This window comes from Tamandua tetradactyla, chromosome 6 (genome assembly GCF_023851605.1).
Source record: "Tamandua tetradactyla isolate mTamTet1 chromosome 6, mTamTet1.pri, whole genome shotgun sequence".
NCBI lineage: Eukaryota > Metazoa > Chordata > Mammalia > Pilosa > Myrmecophagidae > Tamandua > Tamandua tetradactyla.
The window spans coordinates 118,674,562-118,693,951 of NC_135332.1; the positions used below are offsets into that span (position 1 = coordinate 118,674,562).

The following is a 19,390-nucleotide window of genomic DNA, read 5'->3' on the forward strand; positions in this document are numbered from 1 at the left end:
GCAATATGACAGATTATACATCTAAAAAACTCTCCCAGTCTAACTCATTTAAAAATCTGGATCATGTATAAAGCATATCTTCAAATTCATAAAATAGAGAAATCTACAGGTCATAAAATGACTGAAAACTGGAAGTGTAAAGAGATTATCCAAGCACTGAATTTTGGCAGCTGCTCTGGGAGATCTAATTCCTGGTGTTCAGGAGAGAAAGATAAATTTGTATGTATGTTGGTGAAAAGGAAAAATAAGATACTCAAGCAAATAATGGAGGCACTTTTCATATTCATAGAAACTAAGAGGAGAATAATCTAAGAAATCTGTTGAAGTGCATTAAACATCGATTAAAACAAGCCAACTAGGAAAAGGCTTTGAGAAAATTTCAAGTACAGTTCAACATTGGAAAGGTGAGATGAGAGAGCTTTTCATATGACTAGAATGTAGAAGGAAGGTGTTTGAATTTAACTTTTCTCCTCCTCCTCCTTATTTTTTCTTTCTCATCTGATCTGCCATTCCTTAATGCTTTCATACATTCAGAAAATATTTATGGACCTCATACCATGTAGATTACCTTCTAGGGGAGATTAACATTGATGAATGATCTACACCTAAAAAAGTACTTGTGACCAAGTTAGAGGGTAGGTGTACTTGTGTTTGTGAGAGGGCACACATTTGTGTTTCTGTGAAGGGGGTGTATGCAGGGAAGTAAAGTGGAAGAAAGAAGGAAGAGGATCTTTATGGTTCAGGCTTTTCATTTTAAAGTTTATCACCTCCCTTTGCAGTTATTTATCTGCGGCATATCTAGAAGAAAACCTTAGGCATTTTGTCAGTTGTGATTTAACCAGAACTGAATTTTTGCTATCACTTAAAGGCATCCTGTCATTTTTGGTTGACCAGAGCTGTTCCTGTTACTTGAGGTATTTTTATACATGTTCTAAGTATAGTTTTTCTAGCTTTGTTGTTCTTGCAAGTCTAATTCTGGTCTTAATAGATGAAATGGTAGACTTGAATTGAGTAAAACAGATACTTAAGGTACTTTCACCCCAGTTTTAAGAGCTGAGGATCTAAAAGTAGAATTTATATTCTTTCTCATTTGGAGATATAAAAATGCTATTAAGATCCAGCTAGTCTCCAAGAGTGAGGTTAGAATTTGATGCTTCTTGAAGAGGAATTTGCTGCTAATATTGAGTGGGCTGAAAATGAGAGAATTGTTCAAGTAGTGTGCTTCATGGTAGTTGAGGTTTACTTAATCATGGTGTTTCACAGTCAAAGATAACAACGCTTTGGTACTATTCTGCACAATATCAAGTCTTCCTATTTTCTGATCTATTTGCTGTTTGAATTTTATCATTTGCCTACTCAAAGATTCAGTCCCCATTAACAGAAACCCACTAAGAGAAGTACACTTTGTGGCTTGAGCAACCTACCAAACCAAATATTTGCAGGTCAACTCAGGAGAAGAAAACTGATCTCTTTCAAGATGGCTGTTACTGCATAAGCAGAAAAATATCACTAAGCAGAATATCTTTTTATAGATGAAATTTAAGTCACCAACATTATCGTCATGTTTTATAGCTCCCAGCCAACTGTAAACCTAAGTTTGCATTTGCAAAGAATGGCTATCTAGCTAAGATTATTGCTTTATCCACATATTAATATAAAATAGTTGTCAAATAATATCTGTAGTTTTGTTTTCTTTATAGTTCTTGACCTTCTATGTATCCTATTTTCCAAAATATGCCAGAAAATCTCACAGATGTTATCTTATCTGTGTTTTGCAAGTCCAGCATTTATTGAACCCAGAGACTAATAGAACATTCACATGGGAATTCACTATGTTGTTGTGTAGGTATTTTATTGGCCTGATGAATCTCAGTAGAAAATGAGGTAGAGATAGAGGTGGAAGGGAGCAGAAGGACAGTGATGGCGATAGGCAGGATACTGGGGCTATTCTAGAGGTAAAAGATAAATAATAGTGGGATGGACTACAAGCCATGATAGCTAGTTTTCCAGGGAACTTTCCTGTTTGCAATTCCTGTGATCTGTAACTGACCTGAAATGAGGAAATTCAGGTGCTATGTCCAATGAATATTTAGGGAAGATGGGAAGAGGCAGGATGTGACTAGCAGTAATTTATAAACATTTAAATATTGTTCCAGAATTTGGGAATTCATGTGAATGTCATTTTAACATAACACAGTGCTTGATGATTTTAATATCTACTGAGTTTTCCTAACATTCTGATAAGAATTTCTTTAAAGTATAATGTAAGCTTATTGTATTAGCAAAGGATTTCCTTCCTCAAGATTCTAAGTTGAGTAGTTTAGATTTCAGAGGATAAATTCCATGCTCTGTTGCCCTGCCTTCTTTGGAGATATGCTTCTTGGTCAATGACCATTATGAAGAACAGAGATTATGTACACAGATGCAAGATGAATGATAATCCTTTTTCAATAGACTGGATACTTCCCATCAATAATGATACAATTACTGAAGGAAGAGAGGACAAAAAAAAATATTTTGGCTTTTCTGCAGAGGAAGGAACTGCAGCTATTTGGACAGTTAGGTATTATTAAATAGGGCAGACTTTCTTAAAATATGAATGTAATACACATTACCAAAGCCTCCCAGTCTAAGGTGAAATCAGGGTCATGGTAACCAGAAAGAAATAACAGAATCTGTAGAAATCCAGTTTTCTTACAAATCCCTCTCTGTGGTTAAGGAGTCTCTAGGAAGTGTCTCATGAGAGCCTGGAGAACCTTTTCCAACTGTATTTAGCATTCACCTTCTCAGTCTAATCAGACACTCATCAGCTAAATTGTCACTTGCTGCAATGACATTTTCTCCCACACGCAATGTTGGCTGCCATAGTTTGCTTTCAAATTTGGCTTCATATCAACCTGGTCACTTCAGTGACATCTTTTTAGATGGTGGCTTGCTTTGCCAGAGCTGCTACAACAAATACCACACATTGGGTCTGCTTAAACAATAGGAATTTATTGACTCGCAGTTTGGGAAGTTATAAATCCAAAATCAGGGTGTCACCAAGGCCATGCCTTCTCTAAAGTCTGTAGCATTTTGGTGATGGCAGTCCTCTGTCACAAGCCAATCTCTCTCATTGAATTCTTCTACTTCTGGTTTCTGCTTCTGCGTCTAATTTTCTTTGCTTAGAAAGATGTCAGTCATATTGGATTAGAGTCCACCCTGATTTAGTTCTGCCTCGCCTGAATAGGGTTTTGAAGACTGTATTCATGAGTTCACACCTTAACTGATAATAACATCCTCAAAGGTCCTATTCATAAATGGGTCCAGACCCATAGGATCTTGGGTTAGTACTTGAACATGTCTGCATGAAGAACAAGATTCAGTCCCCAACAGTGATAAAAATAATTAAATTGGTATGATACGACAGTAAATGGCCAGGTGATTATTCCAAATGAAGTGGTTAGGCAAGGCCTTTGTGAAGAATGATCGTACAGCTATCTGACTGAAAAATAAGGATCCAGGCAGACACATTTTCATGGAAAACACAACTTAAACCCAAGACTAGAATTTCAGGCACATTAAACTAATAGAAAGACTTTTGGGGGATGTTGGAAACAATCCCAATAACTATGAAATCACGCCAACTATTGCTCCTGTATGTACAATCCAACCCTCAGCAGTAAATATTTCCTAAGTGTCATTGGTATCTAATTAAAAAATCCCTAAAATTGGACACTGTATTAATTTTTAAATTAAATACTATTCTTGGTTAAAGGAGTTATGTTTAGCAGCCTGCAAAGAAGCAGTCACACAAGACTTCTAAAAAGCAATGGTAAAACAACAGGACTTAGGAATATCTTCAATGTGCTGAGAGAAATCAGGTCCAACGTAGAATTGTGAACCCAGAAAAAGTGTCTTCCAATATGCTGCTGCTTTTTTTTATAATGAAAATAAAAACTGAGTATGGGCCACCAACAAACCTGAACTAAAAGAATGTTGAAAGCACATACTTCAGAAAGAAGGAAAACAGCTGTAAACATGTTGTAGCTGCATAAAGAATTGTTAATAAGAGATGAATAAAAAATTGCATAAAATAATCATGTCTGATATATGGGGTTAAATTGAAATGAAAACTGAAATACTGGGCAAAAATAGCCTGTAGGTTGAAAGAAATTTCATTATAGTTCAAATGATTTATGGTTATTGTAGTTTTCAGGTGGGAGATTTCAATATTAGCTAAACTTTAAATATGTATAATGTTATCTCAAGGGTAATCACCAAAGAATAGAAATAGAGAATGAAAGCCAAAGAGTAGAAGGAAAATATGGAATAAGAAAACAAATAAAAAACTCAATAATTTTAAAAAGTCAAGAGAAGAAAATGAATCATTGAAGAAATAAGAGTGCAGAAAAATGGTAACAATTCACAATGAATAAAGACAGTTCATTAGACATGCCTAAAAATCAAAATGCAGGAACAATCTGACAAAAGAAGCACCTAAAGCAATTAATTGAATTAATTGAATGTTGGAAGATTGAAAATAAAGTAAGAAAAGGTGGTATAACCTATTAATACTACATAAACTATATTTTAAAACAAAAACATTAGTAGAGATAGGAAAGGTCATAAAGTAACATTAAAAGTTTCAATCCACTGGGATGACATTACAATTCTAAACATTTTTGCATCTAAAAAATATGTGTAAGAAATTGATAAAGGGAGAAATTAATACATATACCATCATTATTAATAATTTTAATACTCTCATTTCTGTGAAAGGTCAAACAGACCAAAGTTGATAAAATAAAAAAAATGGAGTCTAGCCTGGCAGTGTGGGAGATGACTCCCAGGGATGAGTCTGGCCCTGGCACCATGGGATCAACAATGCCATCTTGACCAAAAGGGGGAAAAGAAGTGTAACAAATAAAGTGTCAGTGGCTGCAAGAGTTCAAATAGAGTCCAGAGGCTACTCCAGAGGTCACTCTTAGCAACCTTCAGTTAGACATTGCTACCTATTATAACTTGCCGGACCCCAACAAAAACCATTCCAGCAAATCCCAAAGAACACCTAAGGAAATATGTAAAATTCAACAAAGGTTCAAGTGCAGGGTAACCTTCCAGAAACCTACCTCCAGATGGGTCCCTGGACCAGATAAGTCCTGAAACCTAGAGGGGCCAGCCTCTCCAGAACATCAGCTCGTTCTATCTCCCTACCCCATATTATTAACAGACCTTCCAACATGATAATGTTAGAATGGGCATAGCCCAAATACCCCCAAAGAGTGGGAGAAAGATCAAAGATGATGGTGGAGTTATATGGAGAAGGTAGAGTTTAACAAACGAGTATGAGTGCTGAATCATTATATTGTTATTTCTTTTAGTCTCCAGTATCTTAGAGCAGCTAGAAGTACAAACCTAAAATTGTGGCATTGTAACCCATATCAAACTCTGAAATCTGTTCTACAGTTAATTGCTGCACTGTCCTTTGAAATTTATTGCTTTTTTGTAGGTATATTTTTCACGAAAAGAAAAAGAAGTTGATTGTGTGATGATAAAAAATACTTATTCCTTTTAGCCTCCAATGTTCTGGAACAACTAGAAGGAAAAATCTGAGATAATGGTATGGTAGCCCACACCAATCTCTGGGATCTGACCTGTAACTACTTGTGGAAGATTGCTTTGAGAACTATTGCTTTTTTTTTCTTACCTTTGTATGTATGATATATACAATTAACAAGTTTTTAAAAAAGTTGAGCCTAATAAGCATAAATTAAGAATATATTTGGGATCTTCACCTATTATTAGAGAACATACATTATTTTCAAGTAGATAAAGAATATTTGTAAAAACTTGCCATATATGACTGTTAACTCATAAAGCAAACCTCAGCAAACTTCAAATACCTTGTATCATACAAACCACATCATACTGGTATCACACAATCCACTTTAGTGCAATTAGGTTACAAGTAAATTGCAGCTGGACAAATTGAAATAACAAAATTTGGAAATTAAATATTCTTCTAAATAATTCATGGGTCAAAACAATAAATCATATTAAAATACATACTGTGGAGGACTCATCATAAAACAAGACACATGCAGGGAAAGTTACATTTTAAGAACATTGTGTAAAATGTTAATATTTGAAAAGAAGAAAGCCTAAAATTGAATGAGTTAAACCTCTAAACTAATAAATAAGGAAAAGGACAATAAAATAAACTCCAAAAAAGAAGTGTGTCTAATAGCAAAGAAAAAATACAGAAATTAGCAAATGCAAAAGGGATTTATTTAAAAGACTGAGCAAGTCTCTAATGTGATTGGTGGAAAAGAAAAGAATCTAAAAATAATAGTATTGAAAAAGCTTGCAAGCAGAGAAAATTGAAACGATATTAGATTTCTATGGGAAAATTTATAGAAGATATGTCATAGCATTAAAAAAAATAGGTGATTTCCTAGTAAACATAAAATACCAAAACTGAAGGAAAAATAGAAGATTGAAATTGTCCTATAATTAGTAAGTAATTGAATCAATAGTTGAAAAGCTTCCCACAAAGATGACAACTGGCTTGGATGATTTTACAGATCAGTTCTAGTAAATTCTCAATTAAGAGAATGATAATTCTCACAAAATTTTCCAGAAAATGGAAATAATGTTAACATTACTCATGTCATTTAATGTGGTCAGTATAACATTGATACCAGAACCAGAAAAAGACAGTATGAGAAAAGAGGATGCATTTCATTCTCATTTATGAACACAGATGGAAATCTGACCAATCATATAAATTAGACATCCTGTAATGAACAACTTAGATTAATCCCAGGAAAACATGCTTTATCATAATAACATATATTATTAATAAAATCCTATAAATTTAATTCACCATTTAATGGATTAATGATAAAACTATATGGTCCTCTCAATCAATGCAGGAAAGTATTCCATAAAATTCAACATTCCATCATGATAAAAATTCTTATAAAACTAGAAATAGAAGAGAACAACTTTACCAATACCGACCAATAGTCTCTGTCAGATAAATTTCTTGATGGTCAAATGTCAAAAGTGATACCTTTCGGGCGGGCCACGGTGGCTCAGCAGGCAAGAATGCTTGCCTGCCATGCTAGAGGACCCGGCTTCGATTCCCGGTGCCTGCCCATGTAAAGAAAAAAAAAAAAGTGATACCTTTCAAGTCAGGAATAAGATGAGTAGCCAGTATCATCTTTTATAGTTGATGTTTTAATGTAGTCCTAGCAGGACATTAAGACAAGAAATAGAAATCAAAGAAAGATATGGTTGTTGGAAAGAAAGAAACAAAAGTTTTTATTCACAGATCATATGATTTTCAATTTGGAAAACCCAAATGAATCTGCAGAAAAGTTATTAGAATTAGTAAGAGGGTTTAAGGTGTTAGCTAGAAATAGTAAGATCTATATACAAAATTAACTTGCCTTTCTAACAGAAAAAGCAACTTATAAATTATGATTTATATGATTATAACAGGGCTAAAAAATTAAAACTGCCTAGAGATAGTTATGAACTAAGGTCTAACAATCTTCATGAAGAAAATTATGAACTTTTTTTTTTACATGGGCAGGCACCGGGACTCAAACCCGGGTCCTCTGGCATGGCAGGCTAGCATTGTTGCCTGCTGAGCCACCGTGGCCCACCCAAAAATTATGAACTTTTGACATTAAAGAGATATAAACCAAGGGAGAGAGAAACCATGTTCATAGGTAGAAGGAACCATTGTTACCAAGATGTCAGTTCTCTGCAAATGTGTCTTTAGTTACAATCCAATTCCCCCCCAAAAAACCTCTAAATACTTTTTAGAAAACCGGTAAAATATGTATGGAAGAGCAAAGGCCAAAAGTTAGTCAAGATATTTCTTATGAAAAACAATAAAATGATAGATTTGTTTTACCAGAAACCAAGACTCTTTTGAAGGAATAGGAAATTAAGTCTGGTATTGATGCCTGGATAGGAAAACTGAGCAATGTAATACAGAAATGGACCCATAAGTATCTGGTATGTTGACATATGTTAGAGGGAAAAGATATCACTATTCAATAAATGGTGCTGGGATAGTTGGCTCTCTATAGAGGTCAGCTTGATCACTCTTTACACGACATGATTTCCAAACGCTTTAAAGACTTAAATGGGAAAGGCAGAACTAAAATTTTAGATGAGAGCATAAGTATGAACAGACATTTCAACAAAGGAAAATATAAACATAAGAAAATATATAAAACAGAAGAAAATATTAAAAGATGTTAAACCTCATCAGATATGAGGAACATGCAAATAAAATCCCTAACAATATATCACTTAACTCTCCCCCACCCTGCAATTAACAAACACTAAGAAGCCAGAGAGTGCCAGGTGTTTTGAATTCTCACACACTGATGTGGGAAAGTAAGTTGGTGTGACCACACTGGTACATGCTTTGCAGCACACACTACAACCCACAAATCCACTTCAAGTTGTATTAACCACTTCTCAGTCATGGTAACCAAGAGATGTGTATAAGAATTTTTTTATAGCAGGATTGTTTGTAATAGCACAAAACTGGGAACAACACAACTATCTATAGATGGGACAGTGCATTAATAAATCGTGATGTTTTCACACAATGAAATGGTATTCAGCATTGAAAATGAATGAACCGCAATCACACCCAGAATATAGTTGAAGCTTAGAAATAAAAGGTAGTTTTATAAAATTATACGCAGTGTGATACTTTTACAAAGCTCAAAACCAAACACTATTAAATATATTTGGAAGGGGAAGGAGAAGAGGAAGGAGCTCAGAGGTTTATACACACATATATATATATATATATATGTATAAGGTTTATATATATATGTATATGTATTGGTAATGATCTCTCTTTTAAGTTGGTCCAGGGGAAGTATTACCATTGTTTTACAATATGTATGCAATAGACTCTACTATATGTATATTTGTTATATAAATATTCTGTTATATATATTCTGCATGTTTCAAATATTACAAAAATCATTTTAATAACTGTTTTTTATTTAGGATAAAAGAGCTTTATGTAAGAATTAGGGATTTTTTTGTAAAATATTTAATGATTTTCAGGATGACTAATATTCTGATCATTTAATCAGTTGGAAATTGAAGCCACTAATATGATCCCCAGCCTGAATACAAGCTGTAAGTTATATAACACAAATAATTGTGAGGTTCTTTAAATAACCACCTGCTTACTTTTGAGTAGCAACAGGAGAACTGGGCTGAATGATGAGATGATTGGGTTCTAAATCTAACTCTGTAGCTAGAATTCTGCGTCTATTTGGACAACTTGTCTACCTTCTTTTGGTTCATTTAGTCCATCTATGAAATTAGAGTATGAATCTTGAATCGAATGTTCATTTTGAATTAAAAATAATACTGATGTCATTATTTAGACCTTAATGTGTTTTCTCATAATTTTTTTTCCTTCTTACCCCTGAGCAATAGAAACCAGAAAAAAACCCAAACATCTAAGAGTTGTGATATTTAGTTTTCTCTTTACTTGGATAATTCTAGGACCCCAAATGTAGCTTGTACAGTCCTTCCCTGCCATCACTTGGTGGCCGGTTTGAGCTCTTCTCTAAATAGTTCCCTGGCTTCTCTTGCCTTATTTACATGACCTTGTTTGGCCATTGCCATTGACCACGCACTCCTACATCAGGATGTTCTCGCATTCTAGGTGCCTTTTACACTAGCACTTCCCATTCTTCTAAGGAAATGTGCCAGTTTTCATTTCTCTTGCTCTATCTGGAGACAAAAAAGATCTGAAATCTTTTAAAAATGTTATTCTCTCCTGTGGATCCTTATGCACGTGGGTCTACTGGTGGTTGTCCCATGGAACCAGTATCCTTGATCAATTTAGACCAAGTTAGACCACACCATGAATGCATTAGTTAACCATTGTCACAATAATGCTGCATAAAAGCCACCAAACTCAGTGGCTTATGACAATAAGCTTTTTCTCACTCATTTATCTGTTTTAGGCTGTATCTGCTGGTCTTCAGGCTGCATCTTCATATTCTCCTTTCAGTAGAGGCTTCCTTGGAAGTATTCTTCTCAGCGCAAATGAGCTCAAGTAGCCTGACCAAACCACACACATTTATAGTCTTTGCTCTAATCATGTTTGCTAACACTCATTGGCTAACACTTGTCATGTAACCAAGGTTTCCATGAGTGAAGCATGTGTGTATGTATGTGTGTAAATATGTATAAGGGAGAGTATTCTGCTTACATTCCAATACACTGCAAAGTCACATGTGAAAGGGAGAAATGAAGAAATAAGATTCCGACTTCTCCCAAAATTACAATATTTAATGCAAGTCCCAATAGAAAGTTAGAATGTGCATTAGAGCAAATAGAAAAGATTTTTATTTTTTTCTTCCTGTTTATAACCTTCTAACCAGGTTTCAGATTAGTAGTTAGAGCATTGGATCGTCACTGAGATAATAGAAATAAGCAGATTTCCTCAGTTTATACATACTTTAAAGGAACTACGTGTTCAAATGAGATTATGTCAGTGGATAATTTAGACAATGACAAATAAAATATATTATTCCACCATGCTGACAATATATTGGAAGAAATAAGCTTAAATGTGGCATGATGAATTCAGGGTCTTTCTAATTTACGACAGTCAGTGGAAGTATGCTGGGATGAGCTCAAGCTTTGGAATCAGACAGTTCTGGTTCTGAATTCTCTCTCTGATGATTTCCAGCTTTGAGAAAATTGTTAGGTTCTCTGAGACTTATGCACCTTAACTGTAAAATGGGGATAATATCATCATTGAGATACTGTTGTGAGGATTTTCAAACAGGCACATGATGTGCTTAGTGCAATATCTGATGTTTGACCCTCAAGGAGTTGGAGCTCTCATTATTCTGGAAGCATTTATAAAATACTCTAAGGAACATTTCAGACTTTCCTGAATGTTTTTAAACCATAATTTCTTCCCTCCAAGATGGCTAAGGTGTAATTTCACTTGAAAGTAGGATGATATCCTCCTAAGAACCCTTCAAAATCTATGATTCAATGATTCCAAAAAGGACATTATTTATTCATTTCAGAAAACCATTTGCCACATTGTTGCATTCTTTCAGATGTGCAAATAAAGGGATCCCAGCTGGTTGCTTTATTTTCAAACAACTACAAAGGAAACAGTAGAATTTTGGCTTCTTGGAATTTTCCTTTGAAAATTCTCACAACCATGTGTGGTTGGAATCTGGCATTTATCTTTTGCTTCCACTCTGGAAATTTACACAGCTCTCTAGCATTTGGTTTGGGTCACATAACTTTACAATTCTTTGTCACAGTCTTACACTCGTATAATTTCCTTCCAGTGTGAAAACCTATATAGTAATGTGGCTACACAGCAAGACTTGAGGCATAATTGTCCATGGATAACAAGAATTCCCATAGCCAGATCACCCAGGAATAATAAGGAAACACAAACCTTATGTAAGAGGTTGTTTGATATGAATGACCTAAACTGAGTTATAAGATATAATCGAAGTCAAATGAACTTTGTACCCCTTGATTTTATAAGTAAAATCAAATATATTGTATTGCTCACATGTAGAAAAATACACCAATCTCTAAACGGCCAGATGAGTCCTGAAAATTTTAAATCCTTTACAAATTTATGTTTTGAGATCGTTAAAAACCAACTTTTAAATGTCGTCTATGTGGTGTGAGTTCATATCTATTTTCCTTCCTCTCAGTCCTTTATTGAAGTTACAATGCCTGCCCTGTCTATATTTTGAGAGGAAAAGTCATCCTAGGAAGAAGTTTATAAGAAAGCTTAATCCCAGAAGATAGTATTTTGTTAGTTTATTTTTATTTTTAACCAACCTTTCACTTTACTGAAACTTTTCGTGGTTCTCTATATTTAGACTATAGCTTTTTCAAAGCAGAGCTTCATGGTTCTATTTCCTCATAAGGTCATTGGACTTTTTATTCCACTGTCTTCTCTTCTAACTGTCTGCTCCCTACTGCCTTTTCTTTTATTTTGTACCAAAATATTTGTTTATTTATTTACTTATTCCTGCCAACACTCTAATAGTTTTTTCTTTTTTTTTTTTTTTTTTTTTTTTTTTTTGCATGGGCAGGCACTGGGAATTGAACTCGGGTCTCTGGCATGGCAGGCGACAACTCTGCCTGCTGGGCCATAATGGCCTGCCCCCTAGTTTTTTTAATTTTTAAAACTTTATTAGAAAGGTTGTGGGTTTACAGACCAATCATACATAAAATACAGGATTTCCCTACACCTCCCAACCACCACCACTTTCATTGGTGAGGAAAATTTGTTACAATTGATTATAGCACTTTTTTTTTGTAATTCTACTGTTTGTTTTTTAACAGTAATTACATTTGTTGCAATTGATGGAAAATTATTAAAGTAGTACTGTTAACTATTGTTCATAGTTTAAGCCAGGGTATTTTCCCCCATATTCCCAACCTATTATTTATTATTTCATGCATGTTTTTATTACTCATCTATCCACACACTGGATAAGGGTGGGGGGGTGTCAGTCACAAGGTTTTTATAATCACATGGCCACAAGATGAAAGCTATATAGTTATACAATCATTATCAAAGATCAAGGCTACTGGATTACAGTTCAACAATTTCAGTTATTTCCTTTGGCTGTTCCAATATTCTAAAAACTAAAAAGAAATATCTATATTAACAGCCAGTAGTCATAACCCTTTGTTGAATCCTAACTTCTCCCTCTCATTTGATCATTCTCTTAATCTTCAGGGATATCTGGCAAAAAAAGATGAAACACTTTATGCATTTGCATGTCATCCTTGCACAGGGGTCATGCTAATGTCAATGTCATTCAAATTTTACTAAAGCGAGCACCCTACTACTTTATTCTTGATATTGACTCTTTTCCTACTTACAGAAATTGTACCAGCCTCTGACTCACTTATTTTATGTCACAGTAATAATACTTCAAGTTAAAAGTCTTATTTTACTTGACTTGACTGATAGAGAGCTTGATTTATAGTACCTTCTAGCTTCAACATGTTTCCAGCCAGCAAACCAGCCAGTCAGCATTTATTGAAACCTACCTATATGTCAGACATTCTGCCATGCCCCAAAATACAGAAAAAAGAAATTCCAGTACTTGAATTCAGGCTCTACTATTTACTAGTTGTGTCACCTTAGGCAAGTTCCTTGAACTCTCTGTCCTTCAGTTTCCTTATCTGTTAAATGAAAATAATAGTAGTGCTCCATGTCATGGACTTGTTTGGAAGGTTAAATGATACATACATGCATATTACTTAGATCATCTATAATTATTCTGTAAACTGTGCCACTCCTGTACTCTCATCCCCGACTAGTCACCATATTATCCTGGATTTTACGTTCACTAGGAATGATCATCCATCCCAATAAACCAGGATGGGCAGTACCCATTGAAAATGAGTCACAAGCATTGCAAAATCCATTACAAGATAGATTCACAATCATCTGATTTACAGATTCTCTTTTATGATGGACATTGAAAGTCAGAGGCAAAAATTATAGTTCTAAATTTGAAGGGGTCACTTTAAAAAATATGTCCTGTATCAGCTAACAATGTTGTATGAATATATGGCCTTAAACATTCTGCTTTATTTGATAATAAGCATTCTTCAAAAGGCTGATATCTCCCTGTAGGCCTCAGGCTACTTTGGGCTAAGAGCTGGCTACTGGGTCTTCAGTGAATAGTCCTCATGCATTTATACTTATGTTTATGTAATCCTAAATATAATGAGATAGGATTTGTGTAATCTTAAAATATAATGTATAGATGGTTCAGTGGTAGAATGCTTGCTTTACCTGCAAGAGACCTGGATTCGATTCCTGGATCATGCACACACACACCCACACACAAATACATACATAAATATATATGTATACATATGAGATATATTTATATACATATATATACTGATATATATATAATGAGATACATTTCGGCAGTGGTAAATTAACATGTCACATAGGAATGTTTAACTTTGTGTTCTTTAGCAGTATTAAAATGGTTTAAATTACTAATTAAGCCCAGTCTTCATGAACCAAACACATCACATTTGTATATACCATATGTGCTGGTTTGAAACTGTTGTGTACTTCAGAAAATCCATGTTCTCTTAATTCTAATCCAGTCTTGTGGAGGCAGCCAAATTCTTTTGATCCTAATCCAGTATTGTAGGGTGGGACCTCTTGATTAGTTTGTTTCCATGGAGATGTAACATGCCCAATTGTGGGCAGGACCTTTTGATTAGATTACTTCTATGGAGATATGAATTGGGTGGGACCTTTTGATTAGAAGAAGATGTTACTCTACACATTCAAAGTGGGTCTTAGTTTACTAGGATCTTTAAGAGAGCTCACAGAGATAGAAAGAGTTCAGAGCCGACACAGACACAGACCTTTGGAGATCGAGACAAAAATAGACTATGTGCTCAGCACAGAAATAACCAGAACCAAAAAGGAAGAAACCTTGAGCCCCAGGAAATGCTAAACTAAGTGATGAAAGCCAAAATTTTGTCTCAGAGAAGCTAAGTGAGGGTCCACAGATGCTTGGAGAGGAAGCCACTGGAATTAGAAGCTGGAAGCAATGAGAAGGCAAGAACCTCAGATGCCATCCACATACCTTCCCATATGACAGACATCGGCCTTTCTTCAGAGTCAAGGTATCTCTCTTTGGATGCCTTAGTTGGGGCTTAGAACTGTAAACTTGTAACTTAATAAATCCCCTTTATAAAACCCAATCCATTTCTGGTATATTGCATTCTGGGAGTGTTAGCAAACCAAAACACCATATAAACTATTATTTTTCATTAATTTCTTAAATTTAAAGTTATTACTATAATCCAGGTTACAGAGATAGAAGACAGTCTCTGTCTTCAAGGAACTAATCATCTAGTGGAAAGGATATATCAGAAAATAAATATTTATTAAATCCTGTGATATAGATGTATACCACTATGTAGCAGCCGAATACATAGGGCAATAAAGGCGTACTGATATATCAGATAGATCAGAAAATATATATTTAATAAATCTTCTGATATAAGGTATACCACTATATAGTAGAGGTATACACCGGACAATAAAGAAATACTGAAGAGAGGCCAAGAGAGTGTTCACTCATTCTTTTATGGTCATCACTTTTCTTCTTTGATTTGTTAGATTCTATATGAATATGGATGGTTCTCTAGCAAAGCTAAATATACTGGATTGGAGCTCGATTTTTTAAAATGTGAAAGCTAATAAAGATTGGTTCCTCACATTATCAAATGAAATTCATGAGGAGAAAATTGTTAATGGGTTATTTTCCATCCCTTGTATCCAATTAACATTTTTATTTATTTTTCCTAAGTTAACTTATTGGCTTAGTTGATTGGTTCTTTGAATCTGTGTAGACAGAGCTATAGACAGTTGTAATTTGTAATCTGAAAAAATTTTTTGAGGTGATGTGTGCTTAGGATGTCTCACAGGAAACAGATTTTGTAACAACTAGGGAGAAAAAGACCACTAGAATCGAGTCATCTCTTATTACTTTTATGAGAAATCAGAGTTAAGTCATAAACAACCACCAAGCAATTAAAGGAGGGAAAATATGATTTTCATTATACCATGAATTCTGTGATTTCCCTCTATCTTTCCCTGCTTGCCTTTTCCATTTGGTATGATTGTGAAACTCTATTAAGAAGGATTGTAAGCCCTTTCATTGCAGAAGTTCGTTTTGGTTACCCAATAAATGTTTCATGTAGGGCTAAGTGATATGATTTAAGAGCTTCTTTTTAGCTCCCCAAACTATTATTTTGTTAAAGTCTGAAAATATTTAATTCTTTCTATTTAAGATTTATACTATAACTTTTTGGACATTTTCTTACTTTGTATGGAAAACATCCTTCTTCATTGCTTTTGTATTGTAAGTCCATAATATGTATTCAGGGTAGGAAGTTTAAGGAAGGATGAATCACAATTCCTGTACTTCCACCTCATAGAAGAGAAGGAATTGAATAAGACTACCTAAAATACTGATAATATTTGATAAAGGCTTTGATGTATTCATCATACAGCAATGTATTTTACACATATTTTGTGTGCTGAGCACTATGTAAGATGCTGAGGATACAGCCATGAAGAAGGCAGGCACATTTTGTGGCCTCATAGTTTGGAAGGATGATAAATATTTACCATGAGTTAATGAGCTCTCAATATGGGCCAGATGCTCAAAACCAAGAATGATAAACCCTGTCTTCCAGATGCTGACAGTCTAATAAAAACATGGACCAGAAAATAAACAATAACTAAGCATTTTGATTATTGCACTAGTAGTAATGTATGAAGAACATTACAGAAGTATAATTTAAAAATTATATTTTATTATAAATAAAACCAAATAAAACCATCATACTATTTTCTAACCACAATTACCTTTATTTTATTACATGCATTATAAACATAGGCAGCACTTTGAGCACACAGTAATATACATGTGTGGTAAGTGATTGACATTACAGAAATGTAAATGCAACCATTATACTATTTTTAAATCATAGTTATCTTTGTTTTATTACATGTTGTATATGCATAGGCAGCATTTTGTAGCACAGTAGTATAGGTGTTTGGTAATTGATTTATTAAATGTCAAGTATCACAGAATTATACGAGAATGTAAAAGAGAAAATTTTTTATTCTCCGTAGAGTCTTCAGGGATGGCTTCATGAAAGAGGTGTTATTTGGGCCAAGTTTTTCATAAAGGATTAGTAGAAAGAATTGCAGATTGAGGGATTAGTGTAAGCTAATGTACCAAAAGTACAGGTATTTAGCTCATTGTGAACAATCCAACATGGCTGTATTGTGGGGTTAAAGGTTGTGAAGCCAGGAAAAGTAGTTTACTGTATGGTTTTGCAGATCATGCTAAGAAACTAAGACTTCATCTTGAGAGGAAATTTCAATCTGGAAGATGATAAACAGAAGCAGGAAAATATCTGCTATCTATGGGGAGGTGTCAAAGAGACACCAGAAGGATGCCATAAAGGCAAGAAGAGGGAAATTGGAGTAAAGTTTTCTTTTAGCAATTTCACATATTTGTTAAGCCTATGTGCAATGTTTATTCGTTGAATCCCTAAAATTTTGTTGAGAAACTAAGTACCACATACTCTACTGAGTGTTATTGGGTAGAGAGAGAGAAATTTAAAATAGCGCATGACCACAAGGTAAGCTGTATAAATATATGCTAAAATAGATGGACATACATTGTGTACAAAAAGAAGCAGTTAATTCTGAATAGACTGATTTACAAATGACTTATGGGTAGGAAGAATAACTCTAGAACCTGCAGTTCATGATATGATTTGGATATAGTCATAGTTCCTCATGGTTGGCCTTAGATGGGGTTCACTGGAAACAGATTCTGAGATAGAGACTTGCACACAGATTTATAAAGGAGTGATTTGGGGAGATATATTTGCAAGTAAATGAAGAGGGCAGGATGGGACAGAGAGAGAGACAGAGACAGAGAAATTACCTGGGATGCAATTGCCCTTAGGCCTTAGCCAATCCTAAAGCAAGCCCTGGAGCTAGACTCTTTAGAGATATTCTAAATTGAGATAATCATGCAGTATCTTTATATTGATGTATCCGTCAGTCTTTGGCAGCTGAGCATCCCCTGAAAGTGATATAATCTTAGGCGAGGCACTTTCTAGCAACTGGGGGCAATTCTCAGGGAGGGACTTAGCTGGGAGCTGTCAGGCCAGATGAGGGCGAAATGGTGGGTGGAAAAGTCTGGTTCCATGCTGAGGAATTTCCACTGTAGGCTGTAGAAAGTCATGGAAGATATTTGAGAAAATGAGTGGCATTTACAAAGTTTTAGAAAGTCATTTCTGGTAGTAAACTAATGGGTAGTTTGGTAAGGTGATGAATGCTGGCAAGTAAAACCAGTTAGGAGGCTATTGAAATAGTTAATACCCAATTCAGAATAGTTAAGACCCAACTCAAAGTCCTGGGTGAAGTTTTGTGGAATCTCCCCAACCAGAACACTCACTGTCTCTTACCATTCTCCCATAACTCTTTATTTTAGAGTTATTTTTATTTATTTACTTAGTCAGTTCATTAGTTCATTTAGTTAGTTAGCTTATTTAGTTAGTTAGTTTATTTATTTATTTTAGCTCCAATCACAATCCGATTTTTATCATCAGCAGTTGTTTCTATATATGTCTCCCCGTAGAGTCTGAGATACTAGCCTTTGGGATGTTAGCCCTGTAGCCATACATTTTTACTTTTATCTCTAATAGGGAACAATCCTTGAGCCATGAATAAAATAGTATTTAGTAAAAGTGTTTTGAATGAACATTTCAGGGAAGAGATGATGAGCTTCTAAAATTGGGTCAGCAGCAGTGGGGATGAAGAGATTAGTGTTAATGAAGAAGATACTGAAAAGTTAGAAATGTGAGACATTGCTTTTGAGACTCTACTATGATTTCCAGAACATAGAAGTTATCTATACAACAAATACACTGAAACACAACTACTAGAGCCCATTGATAATTATAATGCATTATTTGGTACATTTTCTGGGCTAGTTCTTTGCTTTCCCTCTTACATGTATTTTACTTTTTTCCATTTATATATCAAAAGAGAAAACACAAGTTGCAAGTGATTCTTATCCTTTTAACTAATGCTATTTTCTAACAGCCTGATGCTTTAAAGTTCAGGTAGAATTTCTGCTTTAAACGAAACTTTGATTTTGTAATTTACTTTTCTGCATGTATTTCCAATGAATGCCCCTAATTCTGTTGCTAACTCTGTCAAGTCTTATCTTACATCCTCGTAAAGCTGTGAAAACTTCCAGAAGGTAAAGAGTCAATATAGTGCCTGTCTCGGGTTTGATGTGGTCAAAAGATATGGCATATGAAACTTAAAATGTATTCTGGAAGCATGAAAAAAGCTTTGATGTAAACAGGTAAAGTTTTCCAAAGCTGAGAGGGAGAAAATTTATCTATAAAAAAAGACATTATAATGAAGTGGCAGAGCATGAAATGTGGCATCAGAAAACTCTTATTGAAATCCTACCGGACAAGATCTCTGACCATGGACAACTCAGTGTCCATGGATTGGTTTTCTCTGTAGAAAACTGAAAATACCCCTATTTCCTGGTGTAACCAGCTCATGCGGATGGTATAGGATACAATTAAATGGAAATGGTATCCAATTGTAAAATGCTATTCTGATTCTTAATTTGTACAATACTTATCCTCCAACAACCCATCATTAGAACTACAAATTTAAATACTAGGATACATTGAGTTTGGTCTTTGATTGCTAAATTTTATTAATGCTGAGCCTCTTGCCAACTAC

General features: G+C 34.6%; 1 non-coding gene across 1 annotated transcript; it reads right to left on the reverse strand.

The window, feature by feature from the left end:
• Positions 1-12,794: 12,794 nt before the first annotated feature.
• Positions 12,795-12,896, reverse strand: LOC143689251 (U6 spliceosomal RNA). The gene has a single exon (XR_013178703.1). It is a non-coding gene; the product is annotated as a U6 spliceosomal RNA (small nuclear RNA).
• Positions 12,897-19,390: the final 6,494 nt, after the last annotated feature.